Raw genomic sequence first — 12,068 nt, 5'->3', positions numbered from 1 at the left:
GTTTAACATTGTGTACATCTGACTCGTCTGTTCTTGAAAGTCTGAATAGAACTGATCATAGAATTACAAAGAAGAACTAAATTCACAACGTAACAACACTATTACTTTTTAGTAACGCCAGATAAAATAACATACGTACCTATATTGAAACACGAAAAATATACGTGACAGTTGAAAGACGATTAAACCATTATTATCGAGGTCTCAAAAAGCATGATATTGTGACGTCAAAATCTCCCATGTACAGAAGGCTTCGGTAACTACATTTCTGATCGTTTTAAGGAAACTCGATACTTTATTCTTTGAAATTTCATTATTTGAACCCTACACAAAGCCTCGTATTACTGACACCATTCATGATCTTCAAAAAATTTAATTCAGCTGTACTAATAACTGAAATGAAGATGAAGTATATTCAAAGCCAGTGCGTGAACCACGGTGCTCTGCAACAATGCTGTGCAGATGTCCGGCATGCGCTTTGCTGCGACGGTCGCACATATATTTGTGCAAGATCGTGCGTATTTGCTTGTTTTCCGCACAGAACCAATACGCGGTAAGTGTGAAATACCACATTCAGTATTCCCAACGTAACACACATAACAATTTCCCTCTTCTTACCGCTTAAGCGCCATATTCATTTTACTGCTTTCGGCTTTTAACATATTATTTTTAGAGACGTTTAACATAGTAATAATTATAAATTGGAAACTTACCACTTCAATTTCACCTAAATTGCACTGTTAATTATTGTTTTTAAATATTTGCAAAAATTAAGTAAACTCTACAACACCACAAAAGTTACTGCATTTGTAATGCAAGTAACATTAAGGAAGCCGTGAAAAAATCCACAACATTCCAGATGCCGATGTTATTACTACAATATGTTATATAAATAATATTGTTAAAATATTAAGATGAAAAATAAATCATTACATAACCTTACCGTTTGTTTTAAGTTCGCATTTTTAGACTGGGGAAAAAAAAAAGACAGGCGTATATCACGGCCTGCTGGAATATAGTAAACACAGCAAACATTTTATAGCAACAATTTGAAGATAGATATTTTTGTTTTTAAAAGTTGCCGTCATTGAACAGAAACCAAGATGGAGATTTCATTGCAACTTATTAGAAATTCCTCTTTCAGGTATGTAATAAACGATCTTCGCACAAAATAATGTACGATACACGAGCGGTATGTTTGTTTTCATGTTCTCGGAAATTAAAAAAGCTCAACTACGTATCGCTTTTTCAATCTTTTCCTCGAACATGAAAACATCAACATACTGCTCTTGTAACGCATATTACTATTACAATTTGTTTTTAATTTAGAGCTTTTTATGAACTTCGCTAAAAGCATTAAGATTTTCCCGCAATATTAATATTATTAGCTTTTGATTGAGACATCACGTAGGTATTCATAAAATTTTCCGCCACAGTTCCAATTAAATATACACTTATTTCTGTTTGTAAGGTTTTCTTGCGGAAGCAGTTTAATAATGTATATTTAAAAGTTTGTTCCAATTAAATTTCGTTTTTGACTTGGCATTGTCCCAGTTTCAGTACTAGCCTAGATCATATATACCCAGGTTGCTCGACGTTATAGGTTTTGACGGTAACAACTTTTGTCAGGTTTACTATGCTGCCATCTAGTTGTTACATAAGGAGTCACGTCATAACTCCCATTTGAATTGCATTAGCGACTGTGCTGTCATCTCGTGTTCGTGTACGGCGGACAGGTGGCAATCAAGGCGTTTGTTCTCTTCAAAGAGCTACCGATTTTAAAATGTTATGTTTTATTTAACGACGCTCGCAACTAGAGAAGTTATATCAGCGTCGCCCGATTTTAACATAGGAATGAGCAATCTACATGTGATCTGGGGTACTATAGTCCCGTCGCTCTTATTTCCGGCAGCCAATCACGTTGCAAGTCGGCTACATTTAAACATGTGCGTCTTGTCATTCGCTGTTGATTTCGTCATGGACTTCCTAAGGCTCTATAGATACTGGGTATAATCGTCCGCCATTTTCGTTCTTTCCTTGCCGTTTGAAGTAAGCAGACGAGAATTTACAACGGTACAAATTTTAATTCCGCGCTCTTTTAGGTGTATTTGTTTAAAATAATAATAATAATAATAATAATAATAATAATAATAATAATAATAATAAAAATAATAATAATAATAGATTAAAGGGTAACAATCGACTTAGAGCCATGCAGCTGGATACTCCGGTAATTAAACCTTCAACAAACAGTGCAACATTTGATCCACATACATTAACGTTATAGTCAACAATTGATTTCGTTAGGTACACAAAAGCTATCTCAACATTCACTTAGCTATTTATTTTTAAGTTTCTCACATTAAACATTATAAGAAGAACGTAATCGACAGATTGAATTTTTTTCCGGCAGCGAGTCCCACAAAGCTCGGGGCTGGGGTGACGGCCGAAGGGCCGGCCGGCCTTTCTATGAGAATCCACAGTTCTAACAGACCTAAGTTGTCACTCTGCGCATATGTTACTCCCAGTAACTGGGAAACTAGTACGGTACAGATTTAGAATAGGAATAACTTTTAAAAGTAATTCTTTCTAAACATTTCTCTCGCTTTGACTCCCATCTAAAGTTAAAAATAGAAAACTTTTGAAGGTGTCACTGTCTATTTTGAACATGACACTTCGAAGTTAGTAATTTTTTCTCCCTTCCCAAAAACCATTTTGATTTCGAATTTTTTCTATGCTTTCCTTCTATGAAACCTAAAATTTACAATGCGATTATCATAGGTGCTACGACGTGATAATGTTTAACGGTGCGGAAAATAGCGTCGTCTGCTAACCGCAACTAGCAATGAAAGAACTAAAATGGCGAACGATTATATGTACCTACTCTTTATAGAAAGTACTCTTACTAGGACGTAAGCAAAGAGGCGGAGCCACGCCGGAAATAACAGCGACGTGACTATAGCACGTACGAAACCTCCAACCAGACCTAGACAGATAGCGCCAGTGTTGCCAACTTGGGTTTTCCAGAGGTAGGTTTGTGGAGATAAATATTTTAGGGGGATTTTCAGGGGAAAGATAAATTTTACAGCGGTTTTCTAAACTACGTCATTAGGCTTTAATTTTGAAATTAATTAATGTGTATACTTTATATTACTTGCTATATGTTTCCATTGAATTATGGTAATAACTTAATTTTGACCGTTGTTTTCTACGTCTTCAGTAAATGGCGCTTGGCCCACTATGGTTCTGAACCCTTCAAATAATTTAAATAGTGATACAACATATATAGTGATATGTAATTATATTTCTTTCTTTCGAAAATGTAAGAGTTCACGATCTTCTATGTACCATTGCCATGGAATGAATAAATGTGTTTTTTCTTCCTACCCAAAAGTTTTATATTTGCACATAGGAGTTATTGCAGGAACAACAACGCTATAATCTGAGGCGGCGGTGAAAATGTATTGTATTGTTTTAAAAGTCTTGTATATCCTTAAATATCAGCCCTATCAAAATTTTGCATAGAATAAAACTGATCGGAAATCAGTTTTAAAGAAAATTTTGTTATATAACATTTTTCACAAAAAGCAATAATAAGCTAGATATTTCGATTTATTTAATTCAGGCTCCTTTAAATAAAGTATTTTGAATGCCACATAGTCTAAAATTTAAGTTACAACGAACTTAATTTATATTTCAGTTTCCATCGAGATCCGCTCAGCCCTTATCGTGTGAAAAGGCAACAAACATCCAGACAGACAGGCAGACATACAAACAAAAATTAAAAAAAAAAAAAAAAAAAAGCGATTTTCGGGTTCAGGATGGTTAATTATACATGTTAACACCAATTATTTTTGGAAAATCGAAAATTACCAGAAAAGTTTGGCTACAGATTTATTATTAGTATAGATTATGACATTCTCTACCGATCGTGTTCTCCTAGCCTTGCTTAAGTCATGGCCTACACAACAAAGGTGTCTGCAGTAAAATGCAGTTAAACAATTTCCCAAATATAAATTTGAATCTCATATAGTAGCGTGTCAGTTCCACTGCTTAACCGAAACCCGAAATGTCTCGTGTTCGATCCCAGGTAAACCTTTTTTTTTATTGAGGTGTAATTAATTTCTTCAGAGTTCCTCGACTGTCTAATTTGTCAAAAAATATGGAATAATTTATGCCCAATTTCTGGGTCTTACAAATGGGCTGAACCTCGTCAAAAAGAAATAAATCTTACTTGGAAGTTAAAAGTATTCTTCCTAAAACAAAAATCATAAGAAACAAAAAGAGACCTGATAACTTAAAATCTTGTCCATATGCCATCAGCTTCTATTACAGCTCAAAGTCGATCCGGCATGGATGCCACGAGATTGTGGAATAAGTTCTGATCCCCGGCGAGATCTTCCCAGGTGTCAACAACTTGATCCCACAATTCGTCTCGATTTCGAGGGCGTCGGTGGGCATAGGTGGCTATCCTCCTCTTTTTCAATTCCGCCCATAAATGTTCGATGACATTCAAATCAGGTGACTTCGGAGGCCAATTAATGATTTCGATCTCGGGTCTCCTTTGAAACCATCTTTGAATGCTTGCGGATAGTGCTCGGGACGGTCATCCTGCTGGAACAGCAATGTTTCTTCGGGAAAACGTTCTCGGGCGGAAGGAAGGAATATATTTTCCAGAATGTGCTCGTAAGTTCCCGCATTAAACCAGCCATCGATGCGTTCTATAACGCCAGGTCCATCGTAAGACATCCACCCCCAACACGATATGCTAAAGCGCCCCGATCTTTCACGTCGGTACACATAGCGCTGATCATGTCGGAGACCATCCTCACGATAGACATGGACAGGACCTTCGTAATCACTCGAGATGGTTGTTTCGTCGGAGAAAATTACATTTCTCCAATCGAAATCCACTCGATTGGTAGCGAAGGCAAGATGGTCGACAGCTTGCGCTTCCCCCAATATTTCCATTTGCGCAGTCCTCCGGCTCCTAATACCGCGGTTCCTCAACCTGCTGATCACAGTCTGTGAAGAGCCGGGAAAGTTAGATGCTGCTCTGATTTCGTTAGCAGTCCGAATGGGGTCCTGTCGAACTGTCTCGAATAAGAGAGCATTCTCTTCCAATGAAGAAATCCGCGGACGCCCAGGAATAGGGCGATTTTCGACCTCCCCTAAATTTTGGTAACTATGAACCCACCTCGCGGCTGTACTTCCAAGAACACAGACCAAACGGCCAGCCGATGTAACCCCATATCCAGCCTCAACTAGAGCTATAACTCGATGTCTCATATCACGTCGGTTCGCCATTACGATGAGAAATGAGGGATGACGATAATACTTTAGTGTAGACAATGACTATTTAACGCCATATAGAATTACTGAAATAAAGCGTATCTTGCACAGTAAGAGTTAATAAATCAATCCTAAATTAAATATTTAAATAACAGGATATAACAGGAAGTCCAGTGGTTGCGAAACTAATCAAATTAAATATAATTACATTAAGTAAACATACCCCAAGTTATGACACCACATTGCTACAGCTAAATTGTATGTTATTAACATAAGCATTGAATAGGACCGTGCTTATGAGTTCGACTACAAAACCGAACATCGAAAGTTCGAGTCTTGCCGAGGAATGTAACTTCTTGCTTTTTATAATGTAAATCAGACTTCTACCTACAATCATTCATATTTCTTAAGTTATTTATTAATATTTATAGCCAACATTGAATTTGTAAAGAAAAGACTTTAGAAATCTCATATGGAATTTGTGATCTGTAGTGACATAAACATAGATTATCTGTCGGAACTTTTCCGTAAAAGTAAATTAAATTCACTCCTTGAAACTGGAAACCTTAGCCGTAGAGTAATTGTCTCACTACCATACAAGCTGAAGTAGCACAGCCATTGATAAAAGTTTTGTACACAGAATTAGACTGAATTCCTATTCGACAGAAACTATAATCATTGGCTTGTCTGAACATGATAAACAAATCCTGTTTCCTATGTCAGTGAACAATTTCAAAATATTAATTTAAAAACTAAAAAAGGGTCGTAAATGCTGTATCTAGTGATTATTTAAATTTATGTCTACAAAATGAATCTTGGAAAAACGTATATGTTACTGGTACTACTGATATTAAGAGTAAATGTATTGTATTTTTCACTTAATTTCAGAATCACTTCAGTGGATGTTCTCCACTCAATGTTGTGAAAAAATTCAAAAGTAAAAACCTGTAGATAACACTGGGACTTAAAAATCTCACGTATTAAAAAGAAGAATCTATATGTAATGAGTTGCAATGTAATGATCCTCATATTCTTAAATACTACAAGAAGTACAGTGTAATTTATCAAAATTTAAGAAAGAGGGAAATAGAATACATTTGAATAGAAAAGTACAAAATTCAGATAATGCAATTAAAGCTATTCGGAATATTATTAAAGTTAAACTTGAAGATATCCTAAGAAAGAAAATATTTTTTCATTAAAACCAGTGTTTTTAAAGTACTTTAACTTAATCTATTGCAATTTCTTTTAACGTCTTATGGTATATAGTACAGAATATTATTGGAAACTTAAACATTAAAGATTTTGCAAAAGATACTGCAATTAGTTACTTAACAGATGCATTTAATAATTAATATTAATATATGTAATTAGTCAATAACTGCAACAGTGCTTTTCATTCAATCATAACATGAATAAAATTGAATGCACATTAAACTAAACACCATTGCAAACACGTAGATAAAATAGTTAAAATCAACTGAAGGGGTGAGAATGAAATAATCCAAAGCCACACTTTTAACAAAAACTGTTTTGTGCGAGTGCATTTCTTACACATATGCGAAAGCTACTAATAAAATATTGTAATAATTACTCAACAAATGGCATAGCCTAAGGACTCTAAACCTTTGTAAACGTTTGTCTGTGTGGCTTAGGAATATTATTTAATTCCATTTTAATTATTAGTTTTTAATATATATGTATTTACATTGTATGTGTGTGTATAAATGCATTCATTAGATCAACGTTTATAATATTATTACTTGTAATTTTGTATTGTCTGTGATCATTAAGACTTAATCTGAGGACTTTGTAAAACTCTATTTCAACGTTACATAGCTATTTCAACGTTATTTAGATAAAACAAATCGTTGATGTAGACTAAGATTCGAACTCGCACTCTTCTACACAACACGCAGAAGTCTTAGCGTGTGAGCTATTGAAACGACACGAAAGCTTTCCTTTCTGTGCGGAGTGTCGATCTAGTCATGAAAGTCTATTGTCGATTTAACTACACGATTTATGTATATATTTATCTTTCATTTACGTAATATTATCATATTTTTTTGCAGTTTTTGAAGTGAATTTCGGAACGATGCTAGTAACAAACCTATAGCTTGAATCTAAGTAACTCAATATTCGTTATCTTGTGTATCAGTGCTCTGGTCTCCGATCATGCGCTGTGTTTTACATCTGAGACTTAGGAATATTCAATCGTCTCATTCTTTTCCAGGGACACTGTACATACAGGCTAGTTATAATATCTAGATTGTCTTTATCAGAATTTTTCTGTTTGGAACATGTTGGAGATTTGAAATTATTAATAACCTTTCTGCCAGCATTTTACCAGAATACGTCAATCGAGTGAGGGGCTGACACTGTGAGGAATGGAGTTATACTGAAAAGTTCACTACACCTTAATATATGCTATGAAGAATAGTAAAAAGCAGTGGAATATTTAGTACAGTCATATTTTTAAAGCGTAAATTATGACATTTTTATTTTCTTTTTATAGGAATCATCCTCCACGAGGTTGCACAGCAGCCGAACCAGTAATCTGAGTAAATGGGAGCGGGTGAGTAATTCTTCAATGCACATAGGTTAGGTTAAGTTTTTGTTAAATGCTAACTGCTTATATACTTTATGATCTGGCCTTAACTCAGCCAGTATAAATAAAGAATTATTATTATTATTATTGTTATTATTATTATTATTATTATTATTATTATTATTATTAATTCAAGTTGCTTACAGGTATGGGGACTGGGAATTCACCTGCATCGTTTTTCCTCGGAGACAGGGATGTCGAACAGCGCTCTCGAGCTGTGAACTGAGGCTTCATTCCTCTCTTACCGTGCAAAGGTTGAACACAGATAGCAGGCAGACCGGGCGAATGGTCGTAAACAAAAGCGAAACCACTAGTGCGGCGGCTGGTAACTTTTATGCATCTTACTAATTGATTAGGAGCTCATTTTAGATTTGCACTTGATGAAGTCTGATGAACAAAGAATGTAGGCCTACAGAAGGATGCATAATAATAATAATAATAATAATAATAATAATAATAATAATAATAATAATAATAATAATAATAATAATAATAATAATGTTTTATCTAGTGGCTCATTTCATGAATGTTGTTCGTTAGTGATAGAAAAAACCCTTTTTGTAAACATGCAAAATGATGCAATTCCTCCTTATAAATTTGGTTAATCCACATTTTAAGCTTGTCCATGAAAACCTTGAGATCATGTATCACGTTAATTATGAGTCTGTCCTTACCTTGTAAATTTATATTCAGGAAATTGAGATACGAAGTCAAATCCGTTAAAACTGCCAAATCACAAATTCATTCCTCACTTGACAGTTCTGGAATTGGTTAATTGTGAGTTTCTGAGACTGTCTTCATTTCACTGCGAAGATGGAAGAACTTTTCCAGCATTACCAGACTAAGCCGTCTGACTTGGCAGTGGTAATACTAATAGTTTGGTACAGATTAAAAAATATCGTTTCCTCAGATTCGATCCTTTAGTGAAACGACATCGACAAGATCTTCTTTAACATTGAAATCTGAATAGATACTCCTTATGAATATAACAAGCTTCGTCGTACCTTTGCGATCCGTTCATCAGACCTAGTGAGCAACAAGTAACAGTTTTTATTTTTGCTATAAATTGTCCCTCCAAGTTATCTCCCATCTACCATCCACATCCCATTTCTCGCATGCGCTCTGTAACAATATTGTGGGACAAACTTACAGATTTAAAAGCTTTAACGGTTTCCGGACACATTTCTTTTGCAACAGTTCGCGACAGTCTTTCACAAGTTCTCCTTCAGTAAATGGCTTTGAAGCCGTTGCAATTTTTCACAAATTTTGTGGTTAGCACGAACAATGTTTGTTCTACTAACACCCGATGATGATGGACGGTTTTCTGAATTTAATTTCGATTTAATTCCTCTACAGCCTTTTCACGAACGGAGCCGGTTAATTTCTCTGGTCCATAAGCTTCGGCATTTGTTGAATTAATATTATGATGGCTTATACCATCCAGGTTCCTTTCTATATATAGAGCAATGTGCCTTCCGTCCTTTCAGATAAATAAATACTTATCTATCCACACACTATTGAAACGTCGTTGATATCCGTTCCAGCCGCTGCTACAGCAGGGCAGGCTGACTTCGTTCAGCTCAGGTAGCAAACAGTACTAATGAGAGCGCTGTTCGATATCCCTGCTCCAAGAGATTTCCGCAGTTCATAAGCAACTGTGTGTTCGTTACAAGGCTCTCTTGCTTAGTCCTGTTGTCGAACTGGACGGCGTACTTAACCAAAGCGAACCCAACTTATTCCTTTATTAACATTTTACTATAAATATTTCAAGGGAGAAGTATTATTTGGAGATATATTTTAATTGTGATAAATTTAAAGGCATAATCATAATAATTTTACCATAAACATAATTTAGTTTTTGAAAAGAACTGCATGAATATTTTTTGAGTTGTATGTGGTTATTTTCATCCATTTCATAAATTTTAATGAACTAGTACTTCACATATGAAACCAAGAAAACGATCATGGATCTGGGAATACTTTGAAGAAACTAGCCCAGCCAAGACCAAATGTAAACTTCTAATCTAAGACACGTCAGTTATAAGTGACTAAGATAACTAATTTAAGATCACATATTAAAAATCCGGCACTGCAGTGCGTTGAAACCTGTGGTAATGGATGAGGAAGATCCACCTAAAATAATCCATGTTTGCACGCAAGGAAGCTGACGAGGTTCATCTGACTGCAGTAGGATTGTGCTGCTTTCTTATGCGAAGAAATCATTACAATGAAATTTAAAAATACACTTTGAGCAACTTTAATGATCTAAATACCTTATGAAATTAACGAATGAATTATCCAAATACATCAAATGAACGACGGCACCCTATATAACGTTTGAATGTTAATAAAATCGTGCTTCTTATTATTTCGGTGTAGACTATTAACCGAAAATATAACGGCTTCAGGAGTAAAATACAATTTCTCGTGGTTAATACAGGAAGTCCCTCCACACTGCAGACCGCGGAATGTACTCAACTGCTGTTATGTGAGAAAACGTAAACTGTACACTCACCACAATCATAACAGATGCTGGAAGTATCTTCCTCGTTCTTGAAGGCACAGTTCGACTCTCTTACACTAATTTGCAAACACTTACTAATTTTCCTTGCGTAATCGACTGCACATAATTCATTATATTCGGCTTATGTTCATTGATTGTTAAAGATTATTATTACCATATACCGCAGATCTTGCCGCACCCCAGTGGGTAATCTTTTCCTAATCACTTTCTTTTAATTCATGAACCACTATAATTTTATAGGGGTACAATTTTATTGAAGTTCGCTTCTTGCAGCTTTTTTGTGCTGTCCACTTAGAGATTCCGGCCTCTTGTGCTAATTTGCGCGTTGTTTTTGTAGGACTCCGCAACATTATAGCTATCCGAGATTTCATCAAGTTTTTCTATTGTTAGGCCTGGCACTTCTTGGTACATCCAAGTCTGACCCGGTTCCATGGAACTTATTGACCAAATCCGTACATAATCGTGATTTTGAATTAGGAAAAGGCATACAAAAATTCTGTTTCACATTTTCCGTAAACTTATCACCTTTGGCGAAGAACGTATTGCACCAAAAAGGCTCTTTCTTCAATAGAAAGCATTGTCACCAGCAGTCTTTAGCCACCGCTCACTCACAATCAGACTGCAGTGCACCCCGTCTGATGCCGTTAACCCTTTCTTACCTATAGATACCATATGGCAATAATTAACTTTATAGCATTTATATACTTGTGTGTTACATATGAAGATAAATTTTGCTGGCTAACTTCTATTTCAATACATTTTCATCAATATAGTTTTGTTTCAAATGTTGCCACTCCGTAACTTGGTCACTGAATTGGTCCTAACACAGCTATTTGTTTCAACATGGATTGCTTGTACATTTAATTTGGGTTAGAAAGGGTTAACTAGCCAGCCCTCACACCCCGCTCAAGGGTGTGGCAACGACCCGGCCCGACTGATGCTACCAAGTTCCCGCAGTGCCAGAAGATATGAGCGATCTCTTGCCGCCATCTTGAGGTCATAACGAAAAGCAATGCTGATAGAACGCAATCGTAAAGACACCAGGATTTATTACTGCGTGTCATAGGAACAACCAAACATAAGCTGAAGAATGACGAGCAAAACAAATAGACCTATAAATAGATAACTACACGTAATCACCAGCATTCCTGCAGATAATTAAAGATGTTAGCCTATGCTGTCAGTAGTCCTCGTGGATGAAGCCTATGCATGCTGTACGTGCATAATTCATCATCCGCACAATGGGCTTCCTGAAATATTTCAGTAACCGAGTGAGAACTTTAACTTGGTCTTGCACATCTTGCGGTCGTGGCAATAGCGGACGAAAAGCAATGCTGACAGAACGCAATGGCAAAACGCACTAGGATTCATTACTGTAAACAGGGTGCGAATTAACGGGGCTTGGTTGCTTCATGAGTGATGCCTCATTGGTGTCACCTATGAGGTTCAAACCTGTCTTCGAACAGTTGATTAAACAATTTATAACAAAATTTATTGCCACGCGAAAGTTTGCCACAGAAAATAACACTTATCATTATCATTATTATTATTATTATTATTATTATTATTATTATTATTATTATTGTTATTATTATGATTATTATTATTGTTATTATTATTATTATTGTTATTATTATTATTGTT

At 35.6% G+C, this 12,068-nt stretch overlaps 1 long non-coding RNA gene across 1 annotated transcript in view; it reads left to right on the top strand.

Annotated features, from left to right (window-relative positions):
* Positions 1–12,068, top strand: part of LOC138693795 (uncharacterized) — a 286,495-nt gene that overhangs the window by 137,408 nt on the left and 137,019 nt on the right. The window contains exon 3 of the long non-coding RNA XR_011330453.1: positions 7,808–7,867. This is a non-coding gene — a long non-coding RNA (uncharacterized lncRNA). The remainder of the gene's footprint in view (positions 1–7,807; positions 7,868–12,068) is intronic.

This window comes from Periplaneta americana, unplaced genomic scaffold, assembly GCF_040183065.1.
Source record: "Periplaneta americana isolate PAMFEO1 unplaced genomic scaffold, P.americana_PAMFEO1_priV1 scaffold_21, whole genome shotgun sequence".
Taxonomy (NCBI): domain Eukaryota; kingdom Metazoa; phylum Arthropoda; class Insecta; order Blattodea; family Blattidae; genus Periplaneta; species Periplaneta americana.
This window is presented reverse-complemented; position numbering and strand designations above follow the sequence as displayed.